The sequence below is a fragment of the Xenopus laevis genome, chromosome 5L, assembly GCF_017654675.1.
Source record: "Xenopus laevis strain J_2021 chromosome 5L, Xenopus_laevis_v10.1, whole genome shotgun sequence".
NCBI lineage: Eukaryota > Metazoa > Chordata > Amphibia > Anura > Pipidae > Xenopus > Xenopus laevis.
This window is the reverse complement of record NC_054379.1, coordinates 52,817,496-52,843,019: the sequence shown is the minus strand read 5'-3', so window position 1 is coordinate 52,843,019 and position 25,524 is coordinate 52,817,496. Positions and strand designations below refer to the sequence as shown.

General features: G+C 35.9%; 1 protein-coding gene and 1 long non-coding RNA gene across 5 annotated transcripts in view; both read right to left on the bottom strand.

Moving 5' to 3' along the window:
* Positions 1 to 25,524, bottom strand: part of LOC108716123 (histone-lysine N-methyltransferase SMYD3) — a 325,190-nt gene that overhangs the window by 218,371 nt on the left and 81,295 nt on the right. The gene's annotated exons all lie outside the window — the stretch shown is intronic.
* LOC108716706 lies at positions 13,214 to 22,259 on the bottom strand. Its single transcript, XR_005961236.1, has 6 exons — positions 17,407 to 22,259; positions 16,674 to 16,724; positions 16,451 to 16,507; positions 16,161 to 16,302; positions 16,033 to 16,064; positions 13,214 to 15,571 (listed from the first exon to the last, which is right to left on the bottom strand). It is a non-coding gene; the product is annotated as an uncharacterized LOC108716706 (long non-coding RNA).

Here is a 25,524-nt window from a genome sequence, read left to right as displayed (position 1 = left end):
CACAGCCAGCCACAATGCCTCCCCACACATGTATGTGCAAATGATTGCACTCACACTCTTGTGTTGCCAATGTGAGTGGGTGAGTTAAACTCCTTGCAGGCTGGGGGGACTAGGGGTAGGCTATTTATGAGGTACATGCCTGGCATCCCCCTACCCAGTGTCGGACTGGGACGCGAGAGGCCTACCAGAAAACCTTAGACTGAGGGCCCACTTTCCAAACTATTACACCTCCTCTCTTCAGTCAACCTCTTTATTCCTTAGTCTCTTTTCTCTGCATACTATAGTCTATTCTTCCATTATTAAGCCTATTTGTTCCCATAAAGAAATAGGGAATGACCATGAAATAGACCAAATGGTTAGAAGAGGCCCACTGACACCTGGGCCCACCAGGATTTCCTGGTATCCCTGTGGGCCAGTCCAACACTGCCCCTACCATTGCGCCCTAGGCACATGCCTCTTCTGCCAACCCTAGTTCTGGCCCTGGTCACTGATGAACCTCTGCTCAGAAATACTCAGCTACACAAACTACTTGCAAATTAACAATACACTTTTTTATTTTTAAAAATATACCAGTTTTGTTGGTTCTTTTAGAGATCATGCAGTATGTAAACTTTAACCATGCAACTGGGTGAAGTTGGGAAGCAGAATGCCACCTATCATATTCATATATATATATATATATATATATATATATTCATATATATATATATATATATATATATATATATATATATATATATATATATATACATACACACTATATATATATATATATATATATATATATATATACACTATATATATATATATATATATATATATATATATATATATAGTATATATATATATATATATATATATATATATATATATATATATATATATATATAATTCTGCAATGGTAGAAATCAGCCAGCGTTTTAGATGTACAGAAAAAAATATCACACAATAATGCAAGTCACATAGCCTCATGGAACCAGTGAAGCATAACACTGACAATGGCCAAACAGATGGTTATGTATATTGCATAGTTATATGCTTCATATTTCTCAGTTAACGTGCACAAGTGTTTTGTTGATTGACCAAGGACAATATGTCTGGAAGTAATTGCCTTCTTTTAAAAGGCTTTTTGTAGCTGGCAATATTGTGAGGGTCCAGTAATGTGTTTACAGTTGTCCCATTTGCATCCATAGATCATTATATGGTAACGTGGCCTGGCCATTTCCTGAACTTGCACAAAATCCGCTCTATTCATTTTGATTTAATATGGAGAGGAACCACTTACAGTTCTCCCTCTGGGATAAGTGTTTACTTATAGTATGTTTTGATAATTGACGACAAAGAAGAAAGGAAAAGGGAATCCTAATATTTATAACAGAAATCATAATACAGGAATACATTTTGTATTTGTAACTGCAATAGCTTTGTGAATACATTTAATTACATGTTAAATATTTCTACAGGTTTCATATGTCAGCATAGTGGTTTCCATTGCTGCCTTGCATTTATGGAATGCGGAGTTCAGTTCTGATATGGGAACTAGATTTATGGGGCTGGGGGTTTTCTCCATGTGCCCTGTTTCAACCAACAATCCAAAAACATACAGGAAGATTGATTGGAAACTGATAGAAATGACCCTAGTGTTGGTGACCAGGTAAAGTATGGATTCACCCTGCACAGAACAGTTTGGCCCCTATAAATACCCCTAGCAGTCATGTCAGGAGCCATGTCAGGAGATAGGCCTGGAGCTCCATCTGTGACACATGCAATTGACTGCTGCCTGAAGCTCAAGAGCCACTGCCATTGTTTAGAGTGCCAGCCCAGCGAGGTTTTCTTACCCCAGAGTTAGTGCCCACTGGAAAAAATGCATTATGGTAATAACTCCAAACCCTTTAATTATCCTATTTCATAGTTATGTGTTCTCCCAACAAAGTCTAAAGTGATTATGTGTAGTTACTAACAGTCAAAACATGTCAATAAGAACAAAGCCGCTTTACATCAATCATACACTTGTCGGTAACACCAAATTATACCCATTAAAATTGCAAAATGGCTAATAGTAATGCTTGTGTAATTTGTTTCTATCACATTGTATTTCCTTCCCTCTTTCTTGATCCTGTCCCCCCCCTTTTTTATTTCAATATTTGTTCCTTTCCATATACTGTCTTATATAAAAAAAACTCAATAAACAGAGATTTCCAAAAAAATGGCTAATAGTTACCGACCGCATGGCCAGTAAAAATGAACACAAGATAAAACAGTACTGAAGGCCCCTGAAAAGTTGACAACTCTAATGCTATTAGCAGCTGCTGCGCTCCACATGGACACAAACTTATTATCATTTATTAGTAAAGTAAGAAGCTTAAAAAAAGCTGATCTATACAAAAGGTATATGGCTCATTGCCTTAGATTTAGCCTTGTGCCCTTGATAAATTACCCCCCTGATTTGCTATGATATACTGATATACAGCTTTATGAAGACAGATGACCGTAATTGTTGTGAAAATCATTTTCAATGAAGAATTTCTGGAGAGGTCACAATGTATCACCTTTAAAATATGCAAAATGTTTCTCTTAAAGAAGCACTACTGTTGACTTTTTTTTTACAGCTTTATGGCAAGATTTACCTAATAATTGCTGAACTTATTCTCCAACCTTGATGGGTTTGACAGTCTGTGAAAAATGTATACCAGGTTTAATGATAAGTCTTGCTGACAGATTAGTTTAAAACCCCAACAAGGATACAGCTTAGGCCTATGAAGGATATTTCTGTATATTTACTACAGGCAACTAATGTGAGAACGACGAAGGGGAATACAGCTGTTTAACTCCCCTATTATAAGAAATATAAAATAAGTATGAGTAAAATAAGTATTATAGGATGATGGCAGATCAAGTTGTGAGAAAACATGGCTATATGCATGCAGTGCTTATATAAATATATCAGTCTATGGCCACAGTATGTATAGTTGACCTAAGAGGATCCCTAGTTGAAGATTATGGTGTCTGTGAACTCTGCATAGTTTCAGTGTAATATCATTTAGGGGGGGTTCTGTATTATACTACGCCCTTTGTAGACCCTTAAGACCGCAGTTTGAAATCTATTCATTAAAGGGCACCTATCACAGCCAAAATAAAACACATATTAATAATCTGACCAGTACAACCTAAACATGTTTAATCAAACCACATATAGAGTTTTTTTTGACAAAAAACGGCAGATTTTAAAAAATCCCTTTCTTTGTCAAATGGGTTCTTTTACTGAGGGAGTCCATACAGTTACTATAACAGTGACTATAACATGCAAATTTCAGGAGCATGCTCAGATTGTAGCACTGCCCTGAATATTCTACCCAGAATGCCTTGTTTTAGTAAACTCCTCCACTAGAAGTATCACGAGATTTCCCTATCTTGTCCCCTGATGGTGATGTCATTATACAAATGAAGGGCACACACTTACTTCCAGACAGGTGGCAGCAGCTAACACAGAGGTTTGGCTGATTTGAAAATAGCTTAAAAGTGTTGCTAGGCAACCAAGAAATTTCAACTGAGATTTCAGAGCTGTGAAGATATAGGTAGTTGGAGACAGTGAAATCCAAGGTGACTGCCTCAGCTAGAACTGCAGTGGAGATAGGGGAGATTTTGAAGAAGGTATAGTGAGCTGATGATTTACATTATACAAACAATTCTAAATGTTTAAAAAATCGGATTTCTTGAACTTTCACATAGTGTTTTTACTTAGTAAATCATTTTAGTTATGATTGGTGCCCTTTAATATTGTAAAGTGTATTATTGAAATTCAACTTCTTGTTGCTTCTGTCAATGGTAAACAATTATACGATCCGTTATCCAGAAAGCTCAGATGATGATTTATTTTTTCCCTGTACTTGATCCCAACTGAAATGTAATTAATCCATATTGGAGGCAAAAAAATGCTATTGGGTTTAATTAGGGGGTTATTTACTAAACTCAAATTTATCTGATTAGGCTTTTTGGGGCAAAACGCCATCTTAGACCTGCAGATGTTGTGTTTAAGTCAATGGCAGAGGTCCCTATCATATTTCAAAGTAGTTGTAGTCTGCACTGGAATTAGTCCAAAAATCCGACCATTTCGGGCAAAAATCCAAAAAATTCGGGCTTTTCGGGGAAAAAAGACAAAGAGAATCTAGCGATTAGGGAAATAACCCTGAAAAAATCGTATGATTCATGTTTTCGCTCAATTTTATCGAGTTTTTACCTGAACCGATTAAATTGAGCTTTTTCAAGCATAAATAAGGTAAAATCGGGTATGGGAGTTCAGTCATGGTTCTTTTATTTAAATAATGAGATAAATTCAGATTTTAGTAAATACCCCCTCAATGTTTTAATGAGTCTTAGCATTGTGATGCGAATTACAGAAAGATTCCATATCTGAAAAACCCTGGGTCCCGAGCATTCTACATACGGTATAAGGTCTAAAACCTGTACAACATTGTGTTGAGGAGACATTTAATCTAGAAGCCGCTAAAGCTTATGTAAGAACTGCGAGTATGAGAACTGGCAGAAGAGGATGCATTAAAATGCTCCAGAGATTCTTATGTATGATTTTTAATAATCAAAATTTAGAGCTTAAAATTATTCCATTATTAAGTGTCTTTTGCTTTATTTGTTTTCTATTGATTCAAGCCAGCCTGAAATTGCAAATTATCAGGCACAAATCACGAGTGCCTGCTAGTGCAGACAGTACGATTTTAATTCCAAGCAACCATGTCTTTCTGTGAAAATATCTTATTACAGAGCTGAATGTTAACTTTTTCAAGATGAGTGCTTTTTAATGAAGTCATTTACTAGATAAAAGATTAAAAGTGAAACTAGTGCTCAAAGTTATTTAAAAGAGATGAATTTTATAGCCAAGAAAATGATCATTATATAAATCAGTGAACTTCATAATAAGAAGTTTACTCAAAATGTCAAGTCTGATTCCTTAAAGGAGACCTAAAGTCTGGCAAAGGAGTCAGCTAGAAATGCTGTACTGAGAGGTGCAGCAGCCCTACAGCAGTGAAGAGCCATGACTCTGAAGATGCCTATTATTATTATTATTATTATTAAAATGTAACTTTCTTCTCAGCAAAGGAACAGCATATGCCCAGACTGTGCTGAGCTCTGTCAATCAACTAAGTTTGGGAAATTAAGTTGTTTTGCACAGGCCTGCCAGAAACATGCAAACCAGGCAGATTTGGGCCAAAAAACCCTTCTCCGGTGGAAGGTGGGACTGACTCTGTGTCAGCCCCTCTACCATTTCTCCTCCTGGCTGTCTGTCCTCCCTGCTTGTAACATCTCCCCTCTCGGCTGTTTCATTTATACATTAGGGCTTCTGACATTTGCCCTGCCTCACCCACTCTATTGACAACTGAGCCTGGCAGGCCGGACACATACTGTAAGTGATGACAGCACGGTAGGTTGGAAGAGGGCAGGTTAGGGTCAGACACAAGTGAAGCACAATATATTCATTAAGGAAATACGTTTAAATCTAAGAAACCCAACTCCAATCCAAATGAAGCACACACACAGACTATTATACATGTAAAGATTAGTTTGGAAAGAGCTATTTACCCTTCTCCTTGCTCTGCCATTGAACTTCGTTATTTTCTACAATTTCAGGTGTAGGTTTTGAAATACCATTCTGTGCTACTGTCAGTACTCAGTTGATTTGTCCAAATTAAATATTTAATCTGCTGATGCACTTTGTGGCCAGGTACATGTTTCAGCAGATGAGGAAGTACTTCACTTCCAGAAGTCTTCAGTTTCAAAAAAAAACAACATTCAGCCATCACTGTGCAAGGTCAGTCTTAAAGTATACCTCTGGTTGGCCATTAGTTGGATACCTTGTAGGGTCAGCCACCATGAGCGGTATTAAATCAGCTTATTTAACATCCTAGAAGCATGTTAAAGGGGTTGTTCACCTTTGAGTTAATTTTTAGTATGATGTAGAGAGTGAGACAATTTGCAATTAGTTTTCATTTTTTATCATTTGCGGTTTACGAGTTATTTAGCTTTTTTCATTTAGCAGCTCTCCAGTTTGCAATTTCAGCAATCTGATTGCTAGGATCCAAATTACCCTAGCAACCATGCATTGATTTTAATAAGAGACTTGAATAAGAGATTGGAATAAGAGATTGGAATATGAATAGAAGAGGGCCTGAACAGAAAGTTGAGTAATACAATGAAGCAATAACTATAACAGAGCATTTGTTTTTAGATTTGGTCAGCGACCCCCCATTTAAAAGCTGGAAAGAGTCAGAAGGTGGCAAATCATTTAAAAACTATAAAAAAGAAAAAATTAAGGCCAATTGAAAAGTTGGTTAGAATCAGCCATTCTATAACATACTAAATGTTAACTTAAAGGTAAACCACCCCTTTAATTATTTGCTTTAACAGTTCTACTCTGTATAGTCTGAACTGTAATTAGAACATTCTCATTATGGGGCAAATTACTGTAGGGGTATCAAAGTTCTAGGACTGGGGGGAGCTGTTTATAAAGCCCCTAGTGTGTAACAAGTGTAAAACATGCTGCCTTTTATTACATGAACCCAAGACAACTAGGTAACAGAGAAGCCTTCACTATAATAGTGGAGTTATAATTCTACCTGATAGGACCACTAGTAGGGAACCAAGTAATACAATTAAGAGAAGACCTTTCCAGGTGTACTCCAGGTACTCCACATATTTGTGTAAGGACTAATACCCATAGTGTGGTTATTGATAGTACACATGCTGTGAATATTATGGATTAGCATTGTTATGTTCCATTACCTATTTAATATATAGTGTTGAACCACACATGCCCATATATTTATGCTATATACATGTGAGACGAATTGCAAAATATTAGCAATTATATTGCCAACATACATTGATGAGGGGACATCCTGAGTATAAAAAGTCTTATTGCAAGCCTTTACATCTCTAGCTGGACCATAGAGATATTAGTAGAGCCTCGTTAGCAATAGCATCACAGTACTTTTTGTATACTGGGAGTCCACATAATTTTTTTTACCGGTGAGCCACAGTCAACTGTAAAAAGAAATTGGGAAGCAACACAAATAAGGGCTGTGACTGTCTATTTGTTAGCACCATGTGGTTTGACAGCCTTCATGAGGCTTTGTCTGGTAGTGTACATCGCATTTATGCCTCAAAATTTGCCTCTGAGCCAGAAATTAAAAAATGAGCACCTGCTTTGAGCCCCCTAGTAGGGGATCAGCCAAATGTTGCTTGCAAGCCACTAGTTGGGGATCTGCTGTATAAAAACTTTATACCAGATTTTGTGCCACTAGAAATAGTGATCCCATTTTCTCGGAGATGACCCAAGCAGGCTACCCTAGGCCCCCTAGGCCACCCAGATGGCCACCATGCCCCCACCTGCATGCATGCACTAGTTCTCATGATCATGTCACATGTGTGCATGCTTGTTCATGTGGTGATGTCATGCAGGGAGCCACAGAGCCCAGATACTATCTTCAGTGTGTGGAAGAGGGCTCAGACTAGGTGTAAGTAGATGGAAGAGGTATGTGCCCAGCACCCCCTACACCTTTGTGCCCTAGGCATGTGCCTCTTCTGCCTACCCCTAGTTCTGACCCTGCATCTCCTTTAGATAGAAAAAGCAACTACAGGTTATACACATGCATTTACAAGTAAATGTACAATACAAATCCAAAACATATATAAGTGCATAGGTCATGTAGTGTCCAAAGGTATCCACAAAAGTTATGCACAACAAAAGTCCCAATGGATCCAGACCCAGCACATCACTATACCTTAAACGTTCACACATTACACAGACTGGATTTCAGAGGTAGACCCAAACTGGTCATCTGGCAACTAAAGATGGTTTATTTTGTAATGTCAACATGTAATTTAATGTATCCATCCAAGTTTGTGCACATAATTTAAAAAACAACCCCTGTCATGGGGTGTTTTATAATAGTTCTGCAGCAACAGGATTCTAATCCAAATTCCCTATTCTTCACTTGTTTGTTTAGTTAGTTGGCTGGTAGGCTATTCTTTAAATTTTGGCTACTGATGGGTTTCACAATATTGTTCATCAATCAGCACACACCAGTCGTGTCATTAAAAGAATAGCAAGGTGCACGTACCTATGGTTACTATTTACTGTCAAATACAATATCAGAAAATTCGACTTACAGCACTTTGAGTCTTAAAACGTCTTTATTGGGAAATATGGCAGACACCATAGCCATCAGAAACCACCATGAGGTCTTTATAAAGCTCATCAAGGGCTCATGGCAGCCTGAAACCTTGCTTCTACTTAAGCCTATGCCATATGTTCTAATAAAGGCATTTTAAGACTTGAAGGACATAGTGGGTGCTGTCTATCTATATCCCTGATAATGAGGGGTTGAAATAACATGGTTAGTTCTATAAACCTATGTAGGGTGTTGCCAGGTATGACTTCAGTTGAGGGGACAAGAGTGATAGATCTTGGGGAGACAAAGGAAGGGGGCAAACAAATTATGTTGAAGACAAACAGATTTAATAAGATCCTTTAGGAATGATATATAAACAAATTACTGTTACAGGATACAAAAAATGTTTTGTTAAATTCAGTTTATTAAAATGAATTTTCATTAGAAAATGAAAATTATTTTATAGCAGCTTCAGTAAATCATTGCTGCACAGTCCTCTCAAACAAGATTAAAATTCTAAGAAACAGAAAGACATATCAAGCTCTTGAACAGTACATTGCTGCACAACCGCATTAATAATTCATGTCTCAAACGTTTGATCTGCTGGAAGATTTATAACAGTTCAGATCTAGCAGAGTTGTGTGACGTATATAAAGAGCAGACAAAAATAATAAGTCCCTGATGCATTAAAAGTGCAGGCAGTGATTTAATAGAAAAAGATAGACAGATGCTTCAATAAAGCTGGAGACACAAAAGCACATCCTGTTGGGTACAAATAAAATAAAATGCTGGATTTGGTTGGGTTGTATTTTTATATATGTGCTACATATTTTTCTGCATAATAGGTTCAATTATATCTTTCTATTTATCATCTATCTACTGTATCTATCTATTATCTGTCTTCTGTATTTGTCACCCATCATCTATCTACTGTCTATCTACTACAGCTACAGTATCTGTCACCTATCATCTATCTACTGCATCTATCTATCATTTGTCTACTGTATCCTTCATTTATCATCAATCTACTGTTGTATTATCTGTGTACTGTATCTACTGTATCTGATACCTATCATTTATCTACTGCATCGATCTATCATCTGTCTACTGTATCCGTTACCTATCATCTATCTACTGTAGCTATCAACTGTCTACTGTATCCGTCATCTATATACTTACTATATTGGTTACCCATCATCTATCTACTGTATCTATCATCTGTCTACTGTATCTGTCACCTATCATCTATCTACTGTATCGGTCATTTATCTATCCACTGTATCTATCATCTGTCTACTGTATCTATTCTATCTGTCACCTATCATCTATTTACTGCATCTATCAATCATCTATCACCTGTCTACTATATCTACTGTATTTGTCACCTGTCATCAATCTACTGTATCTATCTGCAGTATCTGTCAGTCTATGTGTTTAACAGCGACAAGAAACACACAAACATCTACATATACACACAAACATACACACACACACAGTGCTCCAGTACTTGTAGAGAGGATCAGCACAACTACATGTTTAACTCTTGAAAAGAATATTTTTTGTTATTGTATGAACAGCCAAAGTGATGTTGCTGGATCAGCTCACTCTTTATATCAAAGTGAATAAAATGCTAGTCCCTATGGGAATTAGACATCATATACTCAGCACAGATATATAGATAGGATAACCCCTGCATTCCTTCTTTTCAAAACATTTGCGTTCCTTGGATACCTGGCAATATATCATCATATGAACCAGTATGAAAAATTAAAGATTTGTTTTTGCACCAACACAAAATGTGGATGCAGTTTGAATACAGTTATAAAGAACTAAAAAGACATAGGAAGCAATACTAATTATTATATGTCACCAAAGGTTTCATGACTATATAAAAGCACAAGGTCCTAGGCTAATTGATTTCCTAAGGTCACTGAACAGTAAAGTGATGTCTAACATCCACATATTTTACACCCATGGACACATTGTTGTTTTTTTTTTTATTATATACACGTTTTGATGAGTCACATGACACAAGTGACATCAGTAAGTGCCTCTTGCTGTGTATGTAGATCTACATTACCAAAAATTTGAGTTTTCCTCATTGATCTGGAATAAGTTACTGATAAAACCAGTGCAATTTAATTGGAATATCCATAAAAGGCTACTCTTTTAATATTTTTCTATGTGGAATGATACATTTCTGGAAATGACACATTGTATGTGAATAAAGTGATTCTACTCAAGCACCTCTCCCTATTTACCCAATTTCTACACCTCACTATCCAAGTTAGTGGTCTGATGTGTCAGACAAGCAGGTACAAAAAGGAAAATTAATGAGCTGCCACTGGAGCCCTGCTGTGCTTGTTCTCAACCAAGAAAACTTTTAATCAGGGAAGTAAATGTTAAGGAAACAAGCATAGCCTCATAAACATTTAATCCAAGCATACAAATTTCATTAAAATCTTATACTCTGATACCAAGTGGAACTGCTTATTCGGTGTACTAGTATTCTGTTCTAGCAGCACAGCACAAATGCAGATAATTGATATACATAAAATATAAGACATTGCCCACTGGTATTATTTACTCTAGCTGGAATTTACAGCTGCAGAATAAATGAAATCACTGGCATAATGCTTTGATGCCATGGACAATAAGACATTTAAAATAAAAATCTATTTTCTCTTTCAAAAAGGGACACTTATTTTCTCACTAAGCAAAAGAAAAAAAATTCTAAAAATGTATTCTGCTATAATTTCAAAAATATGAAAAATTTTGTCTTAGATATATTATACTAACAGATTATTGTTTTTACACTGACTGCCCTGCCCCCCTGTATTATAGTAAGTTAGTTTAAAAGACAATGAAAGATTGCTTAATACCTTGGCCTCCTCCAGAAGCCTCTCAACCTGTACCTATACTGACCACAAGAATCAGGAAGTCTGAAAGTGAAACTGATAGAATCAGGAAGTCTGAAAGTTTCAGTTCTCTTGTTTGCCCTGTTAACTATAAAACTTGTAGAAACTTGCAAAAGTTCATGCATAAGCTTTATTCTTTAAACTCATATGGGACAAGGCGTAAAGCAATTCTGTCAAACATTTACAGGATTGGTTTCTCTCTCTATAGTGTTTCATACTGTATGTACCAGGCAGTACGTACCAGTATGGGATTCGTTATTTGGAATATGAGATCCAATCTAAAAAAACATACAAGGTAATATCTGCCAACAAACGTAACTTTTGTAACATTTGGGGCCACTCACTTCTACCCAATGTGTTAATTAAGCACTGTAACACAAGACACAGGGGACCAAAAAAGATATACTTGAACAGGACCCAAGAGGGCTAGCTGGGTTTTAGATTTTCTTCATAAGGCTCAAGGCGAGGATGTGAGGGGCCATATAAGCCAAAGGAAAAATGTATAGTTAATACTACATGCTTGTAAGGCAAGTTGTAGGAATGGGATGAGGAATGGTGGTCACACCAATTAGTGGGCAAAAACTATTCAGCTGCAGAGAAAAATGAGCCATAGAAATTGATTATAAAAAGAACATATTCAAGTCCTTTCCTGTCATAATAAAATCCCAGCCAAGACAAATCTTACAGAAGCACAATATGCAACTATAAATAAAGCACCGTATTTCATTGTACCGGTACAGTCTAGGTTCGTATCCAGAAAGCTCCGAATTACGTAAAGGCTGCCTCATACATTTTTATTTCTCTGTAGTAATAAAACAGTACCTTGTACTTGATCCAAACTAAGATATAATTAATCCTTATTGGAGGCAAAACCAGCCTATTGGGCTTATTTACATGATTTTCTAGTAGACAAGGTTTGAAGATCCAAATTACGGAAGATCCATTATCCAGAAAGCCCCAGGTTCTGCGCATTCTGGATAATAGGTCCCATACCTGTATTATACAATACTTGCTTAAAGTACTATACTGTACATGTGCTTGCCCAGGGTAGAGCAGGGCATACCTGCAATATGAATCAAACATAGTGGTACAACCTCAGGGTTAGTGATTTGCTTCTCTATGAGGTACTCAAAAGACAAGAAGCACCCGTCAGCATTTTGACCTTAAATTCTACAAATTTTTAAAAAACACTATTTCCCAAATTTCATTCAAAAAAACGTCAGTTTAATGTTCATTAATTTTACAGTATATAGTATGAAGCATGCTGGACATAAGCCCCTCTTGAGACCCTTATCTGCTTACTCTCATTGTGAGCTTTCTGTATAAAATATGCAAGATGGAATGAGTACAGTAGCTCAGTGATCAACCCCATGTTCCCAAAGCGCAAAATTATGTTTTAAGGGAATCAACCTCTGATCATCATGAAACTGGTTTATGCTGCCCGTTTTGTAACCTTTGCCTTAAAAAACAAAGTCACTCAATATAGTGAATATTCTCAATTTTTTGTGTATCCTGAGACCTTACTTGCTATAATAACCTATTGTGTTTTGATCCTGAACAAATTGTTCAGCTTTGTAATCTTGGGTATTTTCAGTTGCTGTGGTTTCCACTATGTTCCCGAAAATTTGCATTAAAAAATGAGCCAATGGGTATACTGGAGGCTTGTGGAAACTAAGGGGTATATTTATCAGAGTGATGTTAGAGATAACCACAGTCGCTGGAGTGAAATACCACCTATTTCCATCCATTTATATGGCATTTTTTTAAAGGTTTATTTATCAAAGTGTGAACTTTCACACATTGATAAATACTCTTTTAAAAATCTCATAGAAATTAATGGAGAGTGGTGGAATCTCTAACTTCAGTTTTTGATAAATATACCCCTAAGTAGTGAGGAACAGCCTGGGAATGGAAGTCAGATGATTCCATCGGGTATATTTATCAAAGAGTGAAGTTAAAGATTGTCACAGTCTGCTAGTGTGAAATTCCACCTCTCTCCGTTCATTTCTATGGGATTTTGAAAGGCGTATTTATTAAACGATCAACTTTAACCCAATAATAAATACTCTTTTAAAAATCCCATAGAAATTAATGGAGAGTGGCGGAATTTTACTCTAGAGGACCATGGTGAGCTCTAACTTCAGTCTTTGATAAATATACCCTAGGAGTTTTTTGTAGCAACAGCTTATTATAGTTGTATGATTCAGTGCTCACATACACTGAGCTATATACTGCTCAGTTAAAACCTTATGATTGTGTATTTATGCATCTATGTATCTTGCATCTATGATATTTAACCCTCAAACTGGCTGTGTCTCATCCATAGAACCACCAGCCTTGGCATAGGCTTTACCAAGGCACTGTTTCTCAGGCGTTTGACTCATGCCCACTCTAAATCTCCAAGGAAGAATTTCAAAAAGTGATTGTGACAATAAATATATAATAAATATCTCTTGTTTTTTACACCTAGGGAAAGGGGGTCATGTTACACATAATATTAGCTCTCTCCAGTTAAACACTCACCTAAAGGAAGGGAATTAATACAGGAGCCCTACACTATGTAGAAATAGCTACCCATCCTCCCTACGCAATGATTCTGAAAGCATGGGAAGAGCAGACACTGCAGTTTCTGTATAGTAACTAAAAGCAGTGGAAATGTGTTGCAACTTAGTACACCTGTAGTCTATGAGTGGATAAGAAAAAATGTAATTCAAGAATAATGATTAAAAGAAAATTAAGTGGGCTAGAGATTTAGACAGATGCTTTGTCAAGTATATATTAACCAAACTGCATGGTTTCTAAAGCTCGATTGGCTTCCTAGTGATAAAGTGTAGCTGAATGATTTGAAAATTACTATTATTTATCTCAAGCCGCATATCTAGTCTACATCTTTTTTAGAAGCTACCAGACAAATATACAACAATTCTTTCCACTCATTACAACTAATACTTCACATGGATAAAATGGTCTTGAAATGTAATTAAAATTTACATTTGAAGATGGATATGCAATAACAATCTGATTTTTCATCACAAAAACACAAAGATTCCAAGGTTGAAATATTTTTATTGCCATTTCCTCAGTCAAATAATTTTATATTGGTGCTTGATGAAAGCTGCTATTTAAGACCAAATATCTGGATAATGTGCTGCCAAAGGGCAACTCTAAAATGAGCCAATTTATCTCCAAATGTTGTACTCCTCTGTGCAAAGGAAACAAATATTTTCACGGAGCTTTTCATTTTTAAATGAAATCACTGGCAGGTAGAAATCTATTCACTTCTGTTGTGTGACCTTCATTACATCCTTAACCTCTTTTCAGGATATTCCTTGCCTTAAACAATATGAGATCCAATCTAAACAAACATACAAGGTAATATCTGCCAACAAACATGTAACTTTTGTAACACGTGAGGCCACACACTTCTACCAATCGTGTTAATTTAGCATTGTAAAACAAAACACAGGGGACCAAAAAAGATATACTTGAACAGGCCCCAAGCGGCCTAGCTGGGTTTTAGATTTTCTTCATAAGGCTCAAGGTGAGGATGTGAGGGGCGATATAATGCAAAGGAAAAATACATAGTACATACTACATGCCTGTGAGGCAAGTTGTAGGAATGGAGTTGTATGGGTACAGCCTAGGTGCTTTGGTATGCTTCCAACCAATCAACTCAAGAAGCAGCTCGGAGGGAATGTGAAGGGCCACATACACAGTATGGCCATCTCAAAATGTTCTGATCGTTTCTCCAAAGTGCATGAACAATTAGAACAACAAAAGGTAAAGCTGAGCTGTGTGCATTCACTTCCTCATCCCATCACAGATAAGGAAGTACCAAACATGGCAATGAAGTAGCCGACATGGTGATGAAATTTACTTATCTGGCAGATTCATAAACTGACCATTATCCATAACATATAGAAATGGATCTGTTAGGACTGGCAGGCCACCATACAAGTACGAAATTAAATTAGTATTTTGTGATAAAATATTCAGATGTTTATAACATACTAGATATTAAAAAATATTTAATAGGCTGATTTCAAGAATTGTAAATTACTACCAGTCTAGTTCCAGCTACCACAACATCAATTGAAGGTTTAATATTTGGTTGGCCCAGTATTGAGTTTTGATCAAAAGCTTTTGTGTTTGATGTGGTACTGGCCATAAACCAGTGCAGGAAAACAAGCAAATAGTAATTTGCTATCTCGGCATACCACCATATGAATAAACACAAATATGAAGGCCAATATGAATTGCATATTATTTTATTAAATTAAAAACTAGGAGTGTTGCTATGCAATAAATGCTATGCATTTGTGATAGCTCGCTCTTCGGGAAAACAATCTTAAGCCCTCCAGTTCCACCCCATCTCCTCTTCTCCTGTTTGATTACAATTTTGTAACTGCTTGCCATGTTATTTGCTTGTTATCTGTTCTTTTTTCTGCTTCTTGGAACTGTTAGCTTGTCCTATAACAACAGAAAAAAGGGGCAAATGTATTACAATGACAGATGTGTTTTCCAAGATTTAAGAACATCATATCCAATATATTTGTCAGAGTTGGAAAAAATGTAAAATCTTGAAATGTAAATAAAAACTTCAAAAACTGAAAGCTGTCAAGTTTGTTAAAATGGCAGTGGGGAAGTGTACGTATCTGTACATTCAGGAAACTTTTTTTTTTTTTTTAAACCGATTTTAAAGTTGAAACTTTACAGCTTAATTGAAAATGAATGAAATAATGCATTTTTTTTTGCAATAAACTTTTTCCCACTAAAAAGCTATTGGGCTTTTTCTTAAATATGATAGGAAATATAAAGCATGATTGCACAAAACAGTTGCTTTGATTTAGTCTGTTTAATTCCAATTATAGAAATTGGCCTGCCTTTATTTTCCTCCATTATAGATTCCCATACTTTTTCAAATATATTACCTTCTTCAGCTTTCATCAGTTCGTCAGTGTTACTAAAAATGCAAAAAAAAAAAAAAAAAAAGAGGAGCACAAAGTTAAACCTTTGATAAAGGAATGCAACAACCAGAAGAGATAAAGGCAGTACTTACGCATGTTTCACGTAAGTAATCAAGGTTAGTAGGCACAGCGAGATAATGATTACAAATAGCGTGGAGCCCATCACCGAACATATAAGGATCATGCTCTTATTATTTCTCGCTGTCATGCTTTAAATAAATTTCTTGATAGCGTCTGAAAAGAAAACAATGTATTCTGGTGAATTAATCTTAAAAGAGTAAGAAAGAAAAGCTACAAAATACAAGGTAAAATACAAGTCATAGGTCTGGGTTATTTTTAGCCTTATTGTGAATTTTCCATTCTAAAAATGTGATATATTTACCAAATTCTGAGAGAGTTGTGTTCGGTTTCATTTTCAGAGATCCTTGGGTAGAGTTTTCTGTGGAGCATAAAAAGAAAGAAATGTTATTGTTAAAATTCCCTATCTGCCAAATGCACATGATGGTCCCAGTAGTTTGCCCGCAACTACACCTGGGCAATGCACTCATGTAATGACATGGCACATGGGACCCTTAACATTGCAAAATGCAAAATATCACTCTTACCCATCTGACTTCTACTTTCTTCTGTGACATCTTCAGCTTCGTTGTTTGTTACTAAACAAGAGATAGAAAAAAACCTTGTTATAGTACAGGCACATCTCAAGAATATTTGGGTTTTAGGCTATTATATATTTATGGGTATTGTTGATTACTTTTTTTACTCAGTATAGTTCTTCATGTTTGTAGGTATGTACAGAAAAGAGAACTGTAGAACTGTGTCACAAGTAATATGATACATGTTCAAACAGTGGGTTATAAGTATGAGTAGCTTTCCTGGCACTTTCTACAGGATTCAGGTTTGATTTAATCTTTGCCTAGCCAAACTGAATGTGAAAGTCTTAATAAAATGAGGAGTAACTGGTATTCAGCCAAATCGTATGAGATTATTCTTAATTCATCCAAACCCCAAAATTATGCATTCAGTGCATCCATTCTTTCACTGTCTGCATAGTTCAAATAATAATGATTACTGCATAATTTTTTACAGGTAACAAGAATAGGGCAAGCATTCGTATTACAGTATGTAGCAAGGGGCTCACGTACTAATGCAAGTGTAAAGCACAAACATAGATGCAATTTGTCATGTTTTTACCCACAATACAGTGTTGTTTCCTAGAATTTCAGTTTAATTGCAGTCACCCGCTTAGTAATGTGCTCCATGTGGTAAATCAGTTCAACAATCAAGTTTTGTTAAAATATATATTTCCTTAAAATAAAAGAATAAATCAAACCTTACTTTCAACATTTTGGATTTCTTCAGTGCTGAGTACTTCATCCTCATGATCATCAAGACTTTCTATATTGAAAAAAAATTGTAAATGTATGTAGTAATATATAAAACTATTTTATGGATTATGGAAAAGTGAAGAGATTTTTTTTCTCTTCTCCTTAAAGTGAACTTGGCTTTCATAGCATAGCATGAGGCTTTGTGTGAAACCACACACATTAACTATTACTCTGGAAACGAGAAATGATAATAGCAAGGCATTTCTTAAAAATATGACCATGCACAATTTCTCTCTTACCTCACGGATCTATGTTTGTATCCGTTATAACTTCATACTCTGTAGCATGTGTAGTTATTACTGGATTGGGAAGGAAGTGAAAGCATGTTATTTCATTTGTTTGTAAAGCAATTAATATAATAAATAATTCTGCATAATTTAACACGGAGTGGCATTGTTTGCCCACATAGCTAAAAAGATGTCTAAGAATATCAAGTTCTTATTGTTCCTGGTGCACTACTACATACCTTCTGTTGCAGACAAGAAAAAGTGTTAGTTTAGACATTGGACCATAGGAATGGCCAGCTGTGATTTGAATATATGGGACAGATTTATCAAAATGTAAGATTAGAACTCACCCCATAAAGATTCACTTGCTTTCTATTCATTCCTATGGGATTTTTGAAGAGTATTTATCAATTGGTGAAAGTTTTGATAAATACGCCTCTAAAAATCCTATAGGAATGAATAGAAAGACTCACTTTCTGTGGTGAGCTCTAATCTCACATGTTGCTAAATCTGCCCCTATGTGTCAATATTTCTTTTAAAAAGTTCAGATTTAACAGAGCAACAACCCAAAGATTTGTGTTATGTGTAGTAAGTTACATGCTTATAATGACATAATATTAAGGGTAGCAAATTGTAATATTAAAACGTCCAGATAAACCTGGGCCTGTTTCTTTACCTTCTGGAGCTGTTTTATCAGGGGCATTGGTAATGTCTTGGCAAATATCATCGATATTATCTTCTGAATTCTCATTAGCGGCTATTTTAAGAAAAAACATTCAACAATAGCTTAATTGGAGAGTAAAAGATGCTGGTTTTTACTACTATGTGTTTTTGTTTGGGCATAAGCATTTTTATATACAGATTCTTATTAACATTAATCAGTTTTGACACTGATAAATGGAGGAGTAGTCGACTTTGATGGCATACAGAGTTTGGTAGTAAGTTGCAAAAGCATCAGCTATCTGGGAGGGGTTTGTTACTACACTGCCTGTGGGGGAAGTAATTTTTGAGATAGTGTTGGATGGAGTTTGAGCTTTGGAGAGGTATGCTAGGATTTTCCCATTCTTCTCCCCTTTATCAAATGTTCTTTGAGAAGCATAGAGCAGCCTCTTTTGGGTCATTGTAACTCTAATTTCTTCTAGCTCTATATGTGCTCTCCTAAAGGTATGAAGTGTATTTGGTCCAACATTTTTAATATAGTTCTTTTCTGCCTCAGTCAGTGTTTTCTGTCTTTCCTCCAGCACCTGATTAGCTTCCTTCCTAGCCCCTTCAATTGCTGAGGTAAGTGCTCCCCTCAGTGTGGCTTTACCTGCTTCCACACATTCCCCAGGGACACTGTACCATGATTATGGTCCCTATATTCTTTGAGGGCTGCCTCATTAGCTTCCTTAATGGTGGGTTGTGTTAACCAAATTGGGCTAAGACGCCAGAGAAGTTCTCTGGGTCCTGGGATAAGATCTAGTTTCACCAGTAAGGGGGAGTGATCAGACACAGCTCTAGGTAGATACTCCACAGAATTCACCCAGGGTAACAGTTCTGCAGAGGCTAGGGCAAAATCAATACAGGATAGAGTGTTATAGGTAGCTGAGAAGCAAGAGAATTCACTTTTATGAGGATTTTTCCAGCATTAGAGATCTGTAAGGTTCCAGAGGGAAAGTCTAGAGGTGGTTTGAGGACTCGGGGTCAACCTGTCTAATGAGGGGGTTCAATAATGCATTGAAATCCCCCATAAGAAGCAATGGTGCTGGTGGTAAGTTTGCTAGTTTAACCATTATACTTTCCAATAACGCACTACCAAAGGATTGGATAGTCCATAAAAAATTTATTTGAAATCTGTCTGTTAAAATAACTTTAAAACACTGTAAAGATTTTAAACGGTCTTTAAGGCAGATAAAAGTAGGAATAAAAAAAAAACTTGATGCCTTTCTGGTTTAAGCTCACTTTGCATTATAATCTTATAAAATTATGAAGACATGAACATCTCCAGGGTCGGACTAGGTGGCCTGGGGCCCACCGGAAATGCTGTCCAGGGCCCCCTTCCGATCCCCCCCCTAATGTGTTGCCATGCGTGCCGCACACTGGGTTACAATCCCCGGGCCCCGTGCACATGCCGCTGTGCGGCACTGCAAATTGTTTTTTGTGGGGCCAGCAGATCGGGAGAGGGGGTCTGGGCCAACGGGGGCCTATAAAGCCCGGGGTCTGTCAGATTTTTTACCAGCCCAGTCCGACCCTGAACGTCTCAGATGAGCGAACATAATGATATGTGACATTCAAATAAAAAAGTTGCTATTCTTAAATCCCTATTCTTAAATCCCTATTTACTGTTAAGAGTTGGCATAAAAGCAGGTCAGCCTTTGATGTGGGATCTCGTATTAGAGACCCTTGTTTGATTTTCTCTGGTCACACACAATCTCCTGAAGTAACAGAATTGTTGCATATAGTATAAGTATTGCTGCATATAGAATAGTATAAGTATTGTATTGTTGTGTACTGTTGCATATAGTATTTCCTATAAGGACACTATTATATCATAATAGTATGCAGCAATAGCTGCGGTTTTACTTTTTAAAAAAAAAAATGGACTCCCAAGCTATAACTTGCTGGGGATGTACAGAAATATGCAAAGCTCATTGTACATTATAAAACTGAAGGGGGATAATGGCACGGATAAATAATGTAAAATTCAAGTTAAAGTGGAATCAGAAAATGTGACACATTAATTATACAAGTACATTATGCTAGTGAAAAATGTGTAGCATTTATATGTTAAAGTTTAGATTAAAGATCTAAAAGTTTTCAAAGTTGAGACAATAATATAGTTAAAAAAAATTATCAACAGAACCTGACTGCTGGGTGTATAACAAAAAAAATAGGAATATGGGCACAGTAGGTGTAGGGCAATCATTTCGCTTTTATTAATTTACTAATAATTCTTAAATAATTCTCACTCTCTCTGTACAACATTTCTAGCCTACCTCTTTAGTTAAGCTTAAGTTCTCCTTTAAGCCAAAAATACATCAGTAATAACTCTGTTATATAGTGCTCTCTAGCCTATTTGCAAGTTTATTTGTAGGCTGTGAAGAATTTTATCTTATAAATGGACGTGTGCTTGCTTATGAAAGTTTGTGAAAAATAACTATTTACATAATATTTGAATATCCTTTGAGCACTAGGGAAATGTTTCTTTGTAGCCAACAGATGGACGGTGCCGTCACAGAAAGCAAAAAGTTGGCACTGGAGCATTTCCTTGGCACAAAGGAACAGCAGAAGAGTATGATAAATTCAGCAAATGTTTGGAGCTTGTCTGTTCCGACATTTGATTTAGACAAAAATCCAGCCCAGACAAAGTTAAGAGTTTTAAATAAATATTTTTAATTCAAATTTCTAGAATTAATTAATAAATTAAAATATTGTGGTGAGACACACATACCTGTGAAAAACGTGTTGTGTTATGCAATGGTAGGCAACTTCTTGGTTGTGTTTCAGAATTTATTATGAGTATTAGGCTTTTGTATTTTAACAATGCAAGATAAGTCCTGTACATACTGTAATTTTAGCTAAATGCATACATATAACTCAATTTACTGGTCAAAGGAATTCTAATTAAACTGTTCTTTGCATGCTGCCAGTACAGTATCAACCACAGTTGATCATTTCAATTGACTTGGCCCTTTTAGAGGCCCAATAATGTTTATCTCACAAATAAGTGACTTTGGATAAGCCATAATAAAAAGTTCCTTGCAACATGACCAACAAATATTATAACATCAACAGAATTCACTTATGAAAAACACAATAGGAAGTATGGTTAGTTTTTTTTATTATAATGATTAAAAAGGAGCTTTGACCAAAGCTCATTACAAATACAAATACAGAATTAAGAAACACTTTGCACAACAGTTTAGATGTAGGGTTGCACGTAATTAGTTTGAATTAGTCCGTGAATTATTATTCAAATAACTGTTTAAACCCTAGTGCACTGCAGAATCTCATAATTGCACACTTCTTGTTTATTTTGTAATTGCTGCCCGACAGAAATGTTGTCTTTCTAAATAAACATTTGACAATTAACAAAGAATTCTATCATTGAAAACAAACACTCTTACTTCCACTTACCATGTTTGCATAGGTTTTATTGTAAATTTAGCAAGCTTTATTTCTCAGCCAGAAAAACAATAGGTTTCATTCACTTACCATGATGCATGAATGAATGCATTTTGGACGCAATTGCCATACATGTATTTTGATTAAAAAATTTTTTTTAAAAAATGCAGATTTTCCCTAGAATTCATGTTATTGTGTACACAATGCACATGTTAAATTGGACATTTGTGTCTCTCTTGTGTGTTGTGACCAGAGAAAAGGCATCCAAATAGTAAAAATAGATGCAAGTGAGTGTCCGTTTCTTTGTAAAATGGTCACAGTTGCGGCAAATATTTTAGAAGCCTGCCTGCTGTCAATTCTGGTGCTCAGTATGCAAGTGGCATCTGCCCCTGATTTTTTAGGTGCTACAGGTATGGGATCCATTAGCCGGAAACCCGTTACCCAGTAAGCTCCGAATTATGGAAAGGTTGCCTCCGATATATTATCCAAATATTTGAAAATGATTTCCATTTTCTCTTCAATAATAAAATAGTTCTAACTAAGATATACTTAATCTTTATTAGAAGCAAACCCAGCCTATTGGGTTTATTTAATGATTCATGATTTTCTAGTAGACTGAAGGTATGAAGATCCAAATTACAGAAAAGATCAGTTATCCAGAAACCCCAAGTCCTGATCATTCTGCATAACAGGTCCCAAATCTATATACGAAAGAGCACACAGCACATTTGGTGCCCAATGCAACTCACTGCAGGGAAAAGCGCAAGTTGGACACTGATATGAGCAGCATTAGTCTGAATCTGGTTGAGTTTTGAGTTAATTGAATAAGCAAGTATAACTGGCCATGGCCTAAAGTGTCACAGATATTCTTTTCTACATGTTACCAGCCATGGAACTGTTACTGTTACCAGGCCCAGATTTGTGGCGAGGCCACCAAGGCCGGGCCTAGGGCAGCAGGATTTTAGAGGGCAGCATGCTGCCCAACAACACCCGCACTGGTTCAGAAACACTGGGGGTTCGCATGAGATACAATCGTTTTTTAAATTTCTCATGCCCAATCCCCAGTGCTTCGGTCCCGACGATGAAAATATGCACAAATAAAGGGAGGGGGATGGGGGCAATGAATGTCAGTGGGGCTAGGGGCACCCGTTATATAAATCCGGCCCTGACTGTTACTTGAATCTTGGTTTTGAATACCCAGGAAATATTTGACCCTAAAAATGCTCCAGAATTCTAGAAATGACTAACTGCGCAGAAGCAATTTTCAGTGTCTCCAGTGACTGCACAATTTAATTAAATTAGTTAATGTAATTCATATAATGTTGGGTAATAACCATGCTGACATAGTAAGCCATTTACAGTGGGTATTGCGCACTATAGGGAATAGCATAATTAGAATTAATATTTCTTTTGTCAGATGCAAGAAAAAGTATAAGATTCAAAACATAAGAGGTGTTCTGGTGAACGGAGAGTAGAATCTGCTTGTGTTAATGCATTTGACCAATTTGTGAAATTATTAAAAATGTTTACTCTGTAAATGAAAACCATTAGCCCCCTAGTGATAGCCTACTTCACAGAGCCATTAAGGAAAAAGATTTATTGGACCCTCTCTATTTATATAATTATATAATTAATTTACAGAATTTAAATTGCATTATTATATTGTAAAATAATTCTTTAAATGTCCTAAGCCCTTCTGAGCACCATCATAAAGGTTATCAGAACTAATTTATCAATGACATTAAACTGTGAAAATAGAGAGAAATCCTGTTAAGATGCAGTCTCTACAGGACCAATAGGGGAAAAAAAACTCAGGGGAGTCTGAGAAAATATAGGAAAATATATCAATCTTATATTCAGGGGTCAAGGGCAGATACACCAAAATAAAAGCATAGACTTTCAACTAATATATCAAAATTTAGCAAGGGCAAAGGGCTTCAAAAAACAAAATGAAATATGGGGCCAGAGTTCATGCTTCTCCCTTCTGTTTTATTTGTATTAGTCTATGCATACCTTTATCAAGGCTTAACAGTTACAATATATGATTCAAGTTCTGTAGAAAGCCCCAAAACAGTTTTGAAGAGGATTTCCTTGCATGGAGGTAATGGATATTATTAATAAAATGAATACAAACTAATTTAAAAAAATCATAATTTGCAGTTATTGATATTTACTGTATGTCCCATTTATCAAAATTCGAGATTGAGTTTTTTCATAATTGAAGACAAAATATGCATATACTCGAGAATTTTTTTTAAAGCTTGAATAGTCTAGTGATTTATTAAATAAATAAAAATTGAATGAATGGAACAATCTGATTTTTGTGAGTTTGTGTAATTTTTTTCCATAATAAAACATCACTGGGAAGTGTAAGAGTTGAGCTGTCATGGTTTTTTCCCCTTGAACTTGAAAATTGATAAATCTGCTGCAAATGTAGATCCAAATGTCCCCAGTGCTTGCAAACCCATTACGATATGGCTGGGTGGCATGACGTCCCTAAATTTCTGCCGCCATGGGCCTTTCCACAAATCCAGGCCTAAATTTATGGACTTAATCATATGTACATCATTTATTTTCCATGCTGATTCTAACATTTTTTAAAATGGGGGGTTTTGTGACAGTCAGCAATGTGTAAATAGCTGAAGAAAATTCTGAATCCCTCTGGATTTCCTAGTTCAGTATGTAAGATATTAGTTCCATAATGTTAGATACGAATAGCACTTGGCTACAATGCTGAAAAAGGGAAATGCATGAAAATAGGCCTATAAGTATGTTCCAGTAAAGAGAGCAATGAGAGTGATAGAAATGCAATGGCAGCACAGTGAAGTTTGTGTTTTTTGGGATGGTGGGATTTAAGAAAAATAGAAAAATCTTTTAAAAATCTAAGTATTTCCCTATTTATAAATAACTTTGTCATATTATATTGTATTACCAGTTATGGGGTAATTACCATGATAAGCTTTATGGCAAAATTCTGACAATTATATATCTATTTTTCAATCAATTTAAGGCACTTCCATGTTCTGATCTGGAATTTATGGGACCTTGGGTCAGCTAAAAAGTTTTATAGTAATTTGGAACAACATAATTAAAACTGGCTATACAATGTTTAGTGAGGTCGCAAACAGGTTGATCGGTGCCTGATTTCATGTCCTACATTAAAAAGAAAAAAGAATTCCAAAAGAAGCTAATATATTGCATTAAACATTACTAATGCATTACAACTACATGTCCAAAACCATTACAATCAATACATTTTCAAAACTATTATAATGTGATTACCAGACTTTATTGGCAAAGCCATCGACTTTAATGCCATATTTGGGGCAGATTTTGGACAGAAATGCACACTCAAGTGTTTTCAGGCCAAGATTTTCCTACATGTGCAACGAGAGGCAGTTGCCTTAAATGTTCAGAGCATTATGGCTTGTTTTTCCACCACCGTAAAACCAGCAGCAGAGAACACATGTTGACTCTAACCTAAATGGTCACAGAAAATATTATGGGTAAGCAGAATTCAAGTATTCAAAACATAGGAGGTGTTCTGGTGAACGGAGAGTAGAATCTGCTTGTGTTAATGCATTTGTGTAATTATTTAAAAAAAAAAAAGTTTACTCTATAAATGAAAACCATCAGCCCCCTAGTGATAGTCTACTTCACAGTGCCATTATGGAAAAGGGTTTATTGGACCCTTTCTATTTATATAATTATATATTTAATTTACAGAATTTAAATTG